This window comes from Pinus tabuliformis, chromosome 8 (assembly GCF_031772625.1).
Source record: "Pinus tabuliformis cultivar Carrire ecotype Pingquan chromosome 8, CPIR1, whole genome shotgun sequence".
NCBI classification, from domain to species: domain Eukaryota; kingdom Viridiplantae; phylum Streptophyta; class Pinopsida; order Pinales; family Pinaceae; genus Pinus; species Pinus tabuliformis.
The window spans coordinates 204,949,580-204,961,994 of NC_142294.1; the positions used below are offsets into that span (position 1 = coordinate 204,949,580).

Consider the following 12,415-nt stretch of genomic DNA (forward strand, 5'->3'; position numbering starts at 1 on the left):
TCAGAAATCTCAAAAAAAAAAAAAACCAACTAGCAAAATTTTGCCCCAAAAAATTTCCTTACATAAAATTGAGCTAACCAATCTTTTGTATTAGAAAAACTAACATTATATTATCATACACACACCATGTGAAAAAAGGACTACAGGTCTCGCATAACATAACTCAACATCGACAATAATAACTAATTTTGCAAGTAACCTCTACTTCACACAATAATTCTCATATATATAGGCCAAATAAGTGGTTATAGAAGATTCTCTCATAACATAACTCAACATTGATAATAATAACTAATTTTGCAAGTAACCTCTACTTTACATAATAATTCTCATATATATAGGCCAAATAAGTGGTTATAGAATATTCTCAAAATATATTGCTCCATAAATTTGCTTAGGACTCCCTATGACTCCATAGATTTTGCATATTCAAGATTATGCATGTTCATTTTTTTTGTTGAACTTGACTTTAAGCCAATACTTAAATTAAACAAAACTAGACCACATCATAGTATATAATTTATGCATTGTGTAATTAATTTTTTTTTAGTGTATTAAGGTGAAACTTTAAAAAAATGATTTGATATATTGATATTAAATGAAATCAATGCATTTGAATTACGAACTAATTTTTGTATAAACTAATAATATTTGATGGAATACTTATTTTAGTTAATTCATTTTTATTAATTAGCCATGTTTTCAATGTTTTGAGCATGGTCAAATTTAAAATTAATGTTCATGATTTTTACACTGAAACTAGTTAGTAAACTAACCCAAAAATACATTTGGATGAACTATTTTATAAACTTTATGATATAAGGAAGATTGAAGATGAACATTGTTTCTTCTGCACTTACCTTATTTTTCTCTCTATAATATAAACCATAAATTTCATAATTTCATAACCTAACTATTCTTATAATAATCTTAATGGGTGTATAAATATATAAATAAATTCTCAAACAATGTATATTGTAATTCTTTTTATTTTTTTAATAAATTTTAATATATTAAAAGTTGCAAAAATAAATTTTAATTCTTATTTTTGTTGTAGTTTGATTTACATTTTAATTTTTTTATATGAATTGTTGAGTGATATATTTAAGGAAAACTTTGTACCTCTTCATAAAACACATATATATGTGAGAGAATTTATGTGAGAGAGTGTGTAACCAATAATAATATATAAAAGAAACCAAAATATAATTATTACAAAATTATAAATATATAAAATTTAACATCATTTTATTATAATATTTAATTTGATATTTTTAATAAATAATATAAAATATTTAAAATTATTTACAATCTTATAAATATATATTTATATACTAAAAAGTAATATTGAAATTAGTAAATTATTTAAACAGTAATATTGAAATTAGTAAATTATTTAAACACTAATTAACTTTAAAAACATTTTCATATATATAAACTAATAATTAATAATTATAATTAATAATTTAATTAATTTTTTTTTTTTTAATTTTATGTATTTTGAAGTAGTTTTTAATTAATAATTTTATTTTTATATTTTATTTATTTGTTTTAGATTTATTTTTATGGTTATTTAATTCGAGAGAATCCAAATACATCGCATAATATAACATATAACATAACTTTCTCTGGCATCTCAATAACGAATAATATATAATTTAAAAATTATCAATATCATTATTTTTATAAATGCATTCCATCAAAATTGATCACTTACAACATAACAAAAAAATTATATTACATTTACATTTCAGGGTCATCTTCAAATTCAGTATCTTCGTCATCTTCACCATGGGATTCAGATTCCTTAAAAAGGTGAGGGATGCAAATAATTAACTTTAATAATATATATATATATATATATATATATATATATATATATATAAACTAGTCTAGATTACCAATAGCTAAGAGAGATGAAATCTTTTTTCATTCTAAAAGAGATTTGCATCTCAAGAGATTTGATCCCTCTTGGTGACACTTGATAGATATAGAGTTAAAATAAATTTACACTAGTTTAATTATTAATTTAATTTTGATTTTTAATTTTATATAATTTGAGATAGTAAAAAATGTTTTAATTAATAACTATAATTATTTTATTTTTATATTTTATTTATTTATTTTAATTTATTTTGAATTTATTTTTATTGTTATTTAATTTAACTAAATCAAAATATTTACATGACATAACATACCTAACCTCTCTCAAAACCCAATTAAAAAAATAAATTTATAATTTAGAAATTATCAATATCACTATTTTAAAAAAAAATAGATTTATAATTTAAAAATTATCAATATCATTATTTTTTAAAGTACATTCCATCAAAATTCATCACTTACACCATAATAAAAAAATTATATTCACTTACAACATAATAAAAAAATTATATTACATTATATTCACTTACAACATAATAAAAAAAATTATTTCCGTTACAACATAATAAAAAAATTATATTACATTATATCCACTTACAACATAATAAAAAAATTATATTACATTATATTCACTTACAACATAATAAAAAAATTATATTGCATTTCAGGATCATCTTCTTCACCCTCCTTCATGTTCTTCAAATTCAATATCTTCGTCATCTTCACCATTCAGGTTCCTTGAAAAGGTGAGAAAGTTTGGATTTTACATCATCATTCTCCCAACTTATCCCATCCCACTGTCCCCAAATTTCCTTCAACTTAGGTAGCTTCTCCATTTCTTTTGGCATTCTCCGTAACAATGGACACCCTCTTATCCCTATAACTTCCAGATTAGGCATTGTTTCTTCATTCCATACATTCGATGGTATTGCACCTCTCAATTCCTTTAACATTGGAAGACTGTTGATCTCAACAACCTCCAACTGAGGGCACCGGGAAATCCCTATGCTCTCTAAATTAGTGAGCTCCTCGATTCTCAATGTCTTTAACTTGCCGCAATTTGCAATGAATAAGTCGTGCAGTTGCGGCATTGTTTTTGCATTGCACACTATACTCTCTAAGCTCTCTAGGGAGGATAGATATAATGTCTCCAACTTCGGAAAACCGTCACGTGCAGCCTCGCTCCCAATCTCCAAGGCTGGAAGCTCCTCTAATTTCATACACCTTTCCAAATACAAATACTTCAAATTTTGAAACTGACAAATACAATTTGGTAGACTTACACCTTCATAGTCTAGTAGCTCAAGACTCTGCAACTCCTTCATGCTCTGCATGTTGTGTGGAAGGATATCTAGCGCCGCATCATCTCTATTTTCATCTTCGCCCCACTGGAAGCTCAACCTTAATCTTCTCATCTTTGACCACGTACTCATTGAACCCCCTTTTATTTCTGGCTTTACTGTGACATCCAACTCGATCAGATTTGAGAGATTTGTGAGATCCTCCAAACTCAATGGAATTGAGTTTCGAGGCAACACCAGTTTGTTCAATGAAGTGAGTTGTGAGATTTGATGTGGAATCACCCTGACACCTTCGACAGAACCAGAACGCCATACTGTGAGATGTTTAAGATTTTTGAGCTCCCCTATCCTATCAGGTAAAAAATCTAGACTTTCACAGCCGTCGAGATTCAAAAATTGAAGATGTGAAAGGTTGCATATGCTATCAGGCAAGTGCTTTAACCGCTTACAATACTTCAGATTAAGAAACTCAAGCTGTCCAAGTTGCCCCACTGTTGTTGGTAATGTTTCTATTGAGGTGTACGACAGATCCAGAACCTTGAGAGACATGGAGTTTACCAAAAACCCCTCTGGAATTTCCTTCAACTGATCATTTTTGGCCAACACTAAACTGACGAGTGTTGGACACTTCAAATCTGTTGGCAGATCACTAATTGTTGAATGTGTAATTTCAACGCTCATGTATATCGCCAGAAACCGTTCACCAAACCCGCCTGAGAGTTCTCGGGCCACTTTCCGGCAAAGGTATCTTCCGTACACAAGGGCCCGAGAAAATTTGGAGTTGACGCGTGGTTGTCCCCTTACGTCACCATGTCTGACATTCTCGGGACATAAAGTTCTGCAGAAAATGATCTCCCGATATCTCTGTCCGCCGTTCGATTGTCTCCAGCGTTTTTGTCCGTTGATTGCTCAAACCTGCATACGGCAAACATTAACTATGTTGCGTGGAGTAAAACTAAGTTCTGGTTGACCATACCTGCTATCAATGCAATGTCATATGCGTTGGTAAAATATTTAAGTTTTTCATACGGCATATATTAATATTCATAAAGAACGTATTATATTTTTTTATGGAGCGTTGACCACATGTAATGTAAAAAAAACCCACGGTAATATAGAGTTTTTACGTATTATGTTTTTTGATAACGAGCCCGTGTGCACAGGTTGTTCATGGAAATGTATTGAACGCACAGCAGTGCGAGAACTCAAATAGAACAGGGATGTATTGTATTGGTTTGCCATCGCAAAACCAAGAAATAGTATGAAATTGTTTTGTAATATCCACAACAGTGGAAAACAAGAAGTGAAAGAGCGCATGGTGTGAGTTTTTTTTATAAGTGAATGTAATGAAATTTTTACTATGCATGTAAAAATTTGTTTTACAGCAGTAATGTAAAAAGGGTTTTACAGCAGTAAACCCAGCTCAGTGAATTCTCAGGTGAAAACAGAGTTTTGTAGAATGAATTGTTTTTGGTAAATCCCTCTAAGTAAAAGAGGAAGAAATATGTTGTTTCAGGCATTTTTATTTTAAACGAATATCAATCATTTTATGGTGGTGAAATATTCTGTTCCTCAGTAAAAAAAATTAAGCTTCCCTGTGCAAAAGGATTCTGTGGAGGTGAAACAGAGCATTGCATCTGTGGAGTTTATTTTTTTTGTGTTTTTGGGATTTTCTCAGAAAAATCCCCAACAGTGGTATCAGAGCAGGCTTAGGCTCTTTGAAGGTGACAAAGACGTTGAAGGGAGGAGTTTGTTGCAGCAGTAGATCTTCTCCAGTAAAGTAAAGTCTCAGGCAAAGGATTCAGGTATTTCAAAAAGTTTTTTATGTGTTGCTGAAGAAACAGTCAGTTGTTTTAAACATACAGTCAAGGATTTAGAGGCATAGATCAGAATGCAAGGAATGGCCAGCACAAGCACTGGTATGGGTATGTTTAACACCCAGCTCCCACAGTTTAATGGGAAAAACTATGACTACTGGTCAATAACCATGACAGCCCTGTTTGCCTCTCAAGATTTATGGGAAATAGTTGAATCTGGGTTTGAAGAACCAGCAGATGAAAATGAGTTCAATGCATTAACTCAGGGAGAGAGAGATCAGCTGAAGAGCAATAGGAAGAAGGATTCAAAAGCCCGTATGTTGTTGTATCTAGCAGTAGACCAGAGTGTGTTTCCAAGGTTAGCAGCAGCTAAGACAGCAAATGAAGCATGGCAAACCCTCAAGACAGCCTATCAAGGCATGGAGAGAGTGAAGACAGCAAAACTACAATTGCTGAGAAAAGATTTTGAGAATCTGTGCATGAAGGAGTCAGATAACATTGACTCATTCTTCACTCATGTGATTGGTGTAATCACACAAATGAGAACTCACGGAGAAACCATTGAAGATAGAAGGATTGTGGAGAAAATATTGAGGGTCTTACCCTCAAGGTTTAATGCCATAGTCACCACCATTGAAGAGACAAAGGATCTCTCAAACTATTCAGTTGATGAGCTACATGCATCACTGATAACACATGAGTAGAGGTTGAGTAGGAATGAAAACTCATCTCTTGAGCAAGCCTTCAAGACCCAGATGTCATTTGGAAGAGGAAGAGGTCAAGGAAGAGGAAACCGAAGAGGAAGAGGCAGAAGCCAGAACAGAGGTGGAAAGAACAGCCCATCAAATGCACAAGGAAGAGGAAGCAATACAAATCAGAACCAAGGCCAAGGCAGCAGCCAACAAAGAGAACAGTATCATGCTCAAGGACAAAGGTATGATAAATCTAATGTTCAATGCTATTATTGCAAAAAGTTTGGACATTATGCAAGTGATTGTAGAAAGAAACAGCATGATATGAACAGTAGACAAAATGCAAATGTTACAAGAGAAAACAGCAGTCAAAATAATGTGTTGTTAGCCTGTAACATGGCTGAAACAAACAGTGAGGACATTTGGTTTTTAGACTCAGGTTGCAGCAACCATATGACAGGGAACATAGCCTTCTTTTCTGCCCTAGATAAAAATGTGAAATCAGAAGTCACACTAGGAACTGATAGCAAAATTTCTGTTATGGGAAAAGGAGAGGTAAAAATATTTACAAAGCAAGGAGAAAGGAAAACCATAGCAGATGTCTACTATGTCCCCGGAATGAGATGTAACCTCTTGAGTATTGGACAGCTTGTCCATAAGGGGTACAATGTTTTCTTTAAAAATGATGTATGCACCATCATGGATATAGCACCCAGCAAACGATGCATTGCTGAAGTAAAAATGACAAGGAACATGATGTTCCCTCTTAGAATCAGGGCAGATTTGAAAAACAAAAATGAAATTGCAGCAGTTACCCAAGAGGCTTTCCAAAGCGTGCCAAAGGATGAAAATTGGTTGTGGCACTTGAGATTTAAACATCTCAATTTTGGAGGTCTAAATTTGTTAAGCAGAAAAGGAATGGTAAGAGGATTACCATTGATAGAGAAACCGGACAGCCTATGTGAAGGCTGCATTTTGGGAAAACAACATAGAGAAAGTTTTCCATCAGGGAAGAGCATAAGGGCAAAGGCACCCTTAGAGATCATTCACTCAGATTTATGTGGACCGATGCAAGCTCCATCATTAGCAGGCAGCCAATATTTCCTAACATTCATTGATGACTTTACAAGAAAAACTTGGGTATATTTCCTTAAAAACAAAAGTGAAGTGTTTGAGAAATTCCAAAATTTCAAGGCATTTGTGGAAAACCAAAGCGGGCTGCATATAAAAGTTTTGAGAACTGATAGAGGAGGTGAGTATATCTCCAAGGAATTCCTAAGATTTTGTAGAGAAAATGGAATTCACAAACAGTTTACAGCTAGGTACACCCCACAGCAAAATGGAGTTGCTGAAAGGAAGAACAGGACCATCATGGATATGGTGAGGAGCATGTTGAAGAAAAAGCATTTGCAAAATGACTATGGGGCTGAAGCTGTAAATTGTGCAGTGTATATTTTGAACAGGTGTCCTACAAAAGCAGTGTTGAACAAAGTGCCGGAAGAGGCATGGAGTGGGAGAAAGCAAGGAGTCACCCACATGAGAGTTTTTGGATGTGTGGCCTATGCACACATTCCAGATCAGCTAAGGAGGAAGTTGGACAGCAAAGGGGAGAAATGTCTTTTCATTGGATACAGTGAGGAATCCAAAGCCTACAGGTTGTATATCCCATCTACCAAGAAGTTTTTTGTCAGCAGAGATGTTCAATTCATTGAAGAGGAAGCTTGGGATGGAAGCATAGAGAAAACAGTGAATGTCAAGAACTGTTTGTCTCATGATGAAGATGAAGAGGAGGTGGCTGAAATGCATCCCCAAACAGCAGCGCCAACACAAGGACAGCAAGGGACACCATTGAGGATAAATGAGAGTGCTTCTCCAAGCACACCACAAGGAGGAAATTCAAGTGCATCTTCAAGCACTTGCACACCAAATGAACGAGGTAAGAAGTTTAGAAATCTAAGTGACATTTATGATGAAGGAATGAATTCCTTATTTGCCTTGTACTGTCATGTTGATGGTCCTATTCATTTCGAGGACACAATTAAAGATAAGAAATGGATAGAAGCTATGGATGAGGAAATGAATGCCATAGAGAGAAACAAAACATGGGATTTGGTTGAGCTACCAAAAGGCAAAGAAGTCATTGGAGTGAAATGGGTCTATAAGACCAAGAGTAACGCTGAAGGCAAGATAGAAAGGCACAAGGCAAGGCTGGTTGTCAAAGGGTACAAGCAGCAGTATGGGAGAGATTATGAGGAGACTTTCGCACCGGTTGCAAGAATGGAAACCGTGAGAGCAGTGTTGTCCATAGCAGCACAAAACAAATGGAAAGTCTACCAAATGGACGTGAAGTCAGCATTCCTAAATGGAGTGTTAAAGGAAGAGGTTTATGTTGAACAGCCTCTAGGCTATGAGAAGAAAGGTGAAGAGCACAAAGTGTGCAGATTGAAGAAGGCTCTTTATGGGCTGAAGCAAGCGCCAAGAGCATGGTACAGCAGGATAGATTCATATCTATTGGATAATGAATTTGACAAGTGTGAAGGAGAACCCACCGTCTACATCAAAGAAAAAGATGGTAAAATTTTAATTGTTGTCTTATATGTTGATGATGTTATTTTCACAAGTAATGATGATCAGCTCATTGAACATTTTAAATCAGTCATGAAGGAAGAATTTGAAATGACTGACATGGGTTTCTTGAGATACTTCTTAGGCATAGAAGTAGATCAAAATGAAAAAGGAATTTTTATCTCACAAGCAAGATATGTAAATCAAGTATTGAGCAGATTTAACATGCAAGAATGCAAGGCAGCGATCACTCCCACAGTAATGGGATTAAAACTCAGCAGAGAGGACAGCTGCAAGGATTTTGATCCTAGTTTGTACAAGATTATTGTTGGCAGCCTTATGTATTTAACAACAACTAGGCCTGACATTATGTATGCTATTAGTTTAATTTCCAGATTTATGGAGAGGCCAAAGGAGGCACATTGGCAGGCAGCAAAAAGAATTTTAAGGTATGTCAAAGGTACCAAAATGTTTGGAATTTTATATAATGTCTCAGAACATTCAGATTTGGTTGGATACACTGACAATGATTGGGCTGGAAGTGTAGATGATCGGAAAAGCACTTCCGGTTATGTTTTTCATATGGGTTCAGGAGCCATTTCATGGGCTTCTAAGAAGCAGTCCATTGTAGCATTATCTACAGCAGAGGCTGAATATGTGGCAGCTACAGCAGCAGCATGTCAAGCAGTGTGGATGAGAATAATGTTGAGAAGTTTAGGCCAAGAGCAGGCAAAAACGACAGTGATTTTTTGTGACAATAGCTCAGCTATTGCATTGTTAAAGAATTCAGTGTTTCATAAGAGAACAAAACACATTGATACAAGGTTTCACTACATCAGAGAATTGGTGAACAATGGAGAAATTGTCCTAGAACACTGCAGGACTCAAGAACAGGTTGCAGACATCTTGACAAAGCCATTGGATCAGAAAAGCTTTGAATTTTTGAGAAAGTGTCTGGGTATGACTGAATGCCCAGCAGTTGAAATTAAAGGGGAGTGTTGAATGTGTAATTTCAACGCTCATGTATATCACCAGAAACCGTTCACCAAACCCGCCTGAGAGTTCTCGGGCCACTTTCCGGCAAAGGTATCTTCCGTACACAAGGGCCCGAGAAAATTTGGAGTTGACGCGTGGCTGTCCCCTTACGTCACCATGTCTGACATTCTCGGGACATAAAGTTCTGCAGAAAATGATCTCCCGATATCTCTGTCCGCCGTTCGATTGTCTCCAGCGTCTTTGTCTGTTGATTGCTCAAACCTGCATACGGCAAACATTAACTATGTTGCGTGGAGTAAAACTAAGTTCTGGTTGACCATACCTGCTATCAATGCAATGTCATATGCGTTGGTAAAATATTTAAGTTTTTCATACGGCATATATTAATATTCATAAAGAACGTGTTATATTTTTTTATGGAGCGTTGACCACATGTAATGTAAAAAAAACCCACGGTAATATAGAGTTTTTACGTATTATGTTTTTTGATAACGAGCCCGTGTGCACAGGCTGTTAAAGGAAATGTATTGAACGCACAGCAATGCGAGAACTCAAATAGAACAGGGATGTATTGTATTGGTTTGCCATCGCAAAACCAAGAAATAGTATGAAATTGTTTTGTAATATCCACAGCAGTGGAAAACAAGAAGTGAAAGAGCGCATGGTGTGAGTTTTTTTTATAAGTGAATGTAATGAAATTTTTACTGTGCATGTAAAAAAAAAATTTACAGCAGTAATGTAAAAAGGGTTTTACAGCAGTAAACCCAGGTCAGTGAATTCTCAGGTGAAAACAGAGTTTTGTAGAATGAATTGCTTTTGGTAAATCCCTCTAAGTAAAAGAGGAAGAAATATGTTGTTTCAGGCATTTTTATTTTAAACAAATATCAATCATTTTATGGTGGTGAAATATTCTGTTCCTCAGTAAAAAAATTTAAGCCTCCCTGTGCAAAAGGATTTTGTGGAGGTGAAACAGAGCATTGCATCTGTGGAGTTTATTTTTTTTGTGTTTTTGGGATTTTCTCAAAAAAATCCCCAACACTAATTTCATTGCCGAGAACGGAGATTCTTTTGCGATCCCTGGTCTCTTCTTCACATGGAAAATGTTGCAGACCTTGACCTGCTTCAAATTAGCAGTTCTGCTCTCCTTGGCCTACATAGATTGCCATATCCCGTAGTACATCATGAACTTTTATAGACAGCTTCCTCTCATCAACATATTCAATCAAGCACCTATCTACCAGTGCTTCTATGTATTCCAGCCCAACATCCATGAAGTAAGTTGTCCCCTTTTGAGGCACCAATCTTTCTGCTGTCCACATCTCCACCAGCTTCTCCACCTGAATCTCTGCATCTTCAGGAAAGGCAGCACAATATAAGAAACACATCTTCAGATTATCGGGCAAATCATTGTAGCTCCATCGTATCCGCTGATAGAGCTCTGCATCAATGGTCGGGTGAGTGGAGGGGAAGGATGAATCTACATTTTTCATCAAAACCAAAGCGCGACTCCACTCATCAGCCGTCTTTTTCCGAGCCATAGTTGCAGCAACTGTCTTTATTGCCAAGGGCAACCCCTGACATTCCAAAGAAACTTGTCTAGCAATGACCTCTAGATTATTGTCCGGAGCAGCCCCACATCTAAAAGCTCTTCTCCGGAACAGCTCCCACCCTTCCTCTGTGGACAAGGGTCATATCATCATGCAGTACTCTTTTTCTGCCATTACTTCGACTACGAATCTGTAGCGACTGGACACTAAGAGTTTGCTGCCGTTATCATGGCCAAAGTTGATCCCAACTTCATTCAAATCAATTGGATTCCACGCATCGTCCAGCACAAGTAGAAACCTCTTATTTTCAAGAGATGCATACAATTTCATTTTTCGCTGGTCAATACTAGAACTTGGCTCAAATTTTAAATTCAGGGACTCGGCAATGGTATCCTGGAGACTTTGAATCTGATAGTTTTGAGAAATGGTATACCAAATGACGAAATCAAAGCTACCACTCACCTTCTTCTTGCAGTTATTGTAGATGAGTTGGAGTAATGCCGTTTTGCCGACACCCGCCATCCCCCACACACCAACCACACGAGCCAAGGGATGAGGTTCGTTAAGCCATGCGCTCAGCTGCCTCTGAGCAGCTTCGATGCCAGTCCCCACGAAGCCGGATTCTGGTAGAGGTTGAAGAAGCGCATCTGCTTGAGGCTGTGCGGACCCCACAATCTGTGCAGTATCAGCAACTGTTGAAAGATCAGACTGAAGCTGTTGGAAGAGCTCAGCAAATCCGGTCTTCCATTCTCTGATATCTGCGGGGATGTTGGGGCTGAAAAAAAGGCAGCAACCGCGACACCGTTGTCGCTGTCTGTTGGCGCGTTGGATGAGAGTTTTGACTTCTTCAAGGGCATTGTTAATCCTTCCCAAACAATCTTCCACCAAATCCGGCAGCTTCTTTTGTTGATCTTCGAATTGGGTTTGAATATGGCGCAACGACCCTTCCATACGGTCGAGTTCATTGTTGAGAAGTTGAAGGTTCTTCCCCAACTCCCTCACATCCTTCAATTGTTGGCCCAGGATACCGATAATGGCGTTAGTGGCGTTTGTGGCTAATCCGGTACCAAACTCCATGGCCATGTTAGCAAATGGCAGAGACAGAATGGAAAACCTGTGAAGATTGGAACGAAAACAAAGGGCGCAAGACAACAGGGACGAAAGAGGAAGCAAGCGCTGTGGGTTGGATGAGGTGCGATACAGAATCCATGAATTATTGAATAGATATAGGTATAGGAAGAAGCGTTGGTTGTTTGTGATGGTGGGGCATCCATTCAAAAGAAAAGAAAAGAAAAGAATGGAATAATGTGAAATGAAATGAAATTTAATTTTAACATACACGTGCCCAGTAAGCCTCAGTAAGAGAAAGAAAAAGTTAGTGCGCCGTGGGCCCCAAGGGCATAATAATTATGGTACAAAACTCACCTTGTAAAACTATTCCAATATTAAAGTATCCCAACACTAGTATACCCTGCACCACTGGACATCCATAATGACATGAATTATTGAATAGATATATATAGGAAGAAGCGTTGGTTGTTTCTAAAGGACAGAGAGCCAGATCACGGGGGCATCCATTCAAAAGAAAACAAAACAAAAGTCAATTTAAAAAA

The 12,415-nt window shown here is 36.3% G+C and overlaps 1 pseudogene; it reads right to left on the minus strand.

Annotated features, from left to right (window-relative positions):
* Positions 1-3,985: 3,985 nt before the first annotated feature.
* On the minus strand, positions 3,986-11,991 carry LOC149234836 (putative disease resistance protein At5g63020; annotated as a pseudogene).
* Between the last annotated feature and the right edge of the window lie 424 nt (positions 11,992-12,415).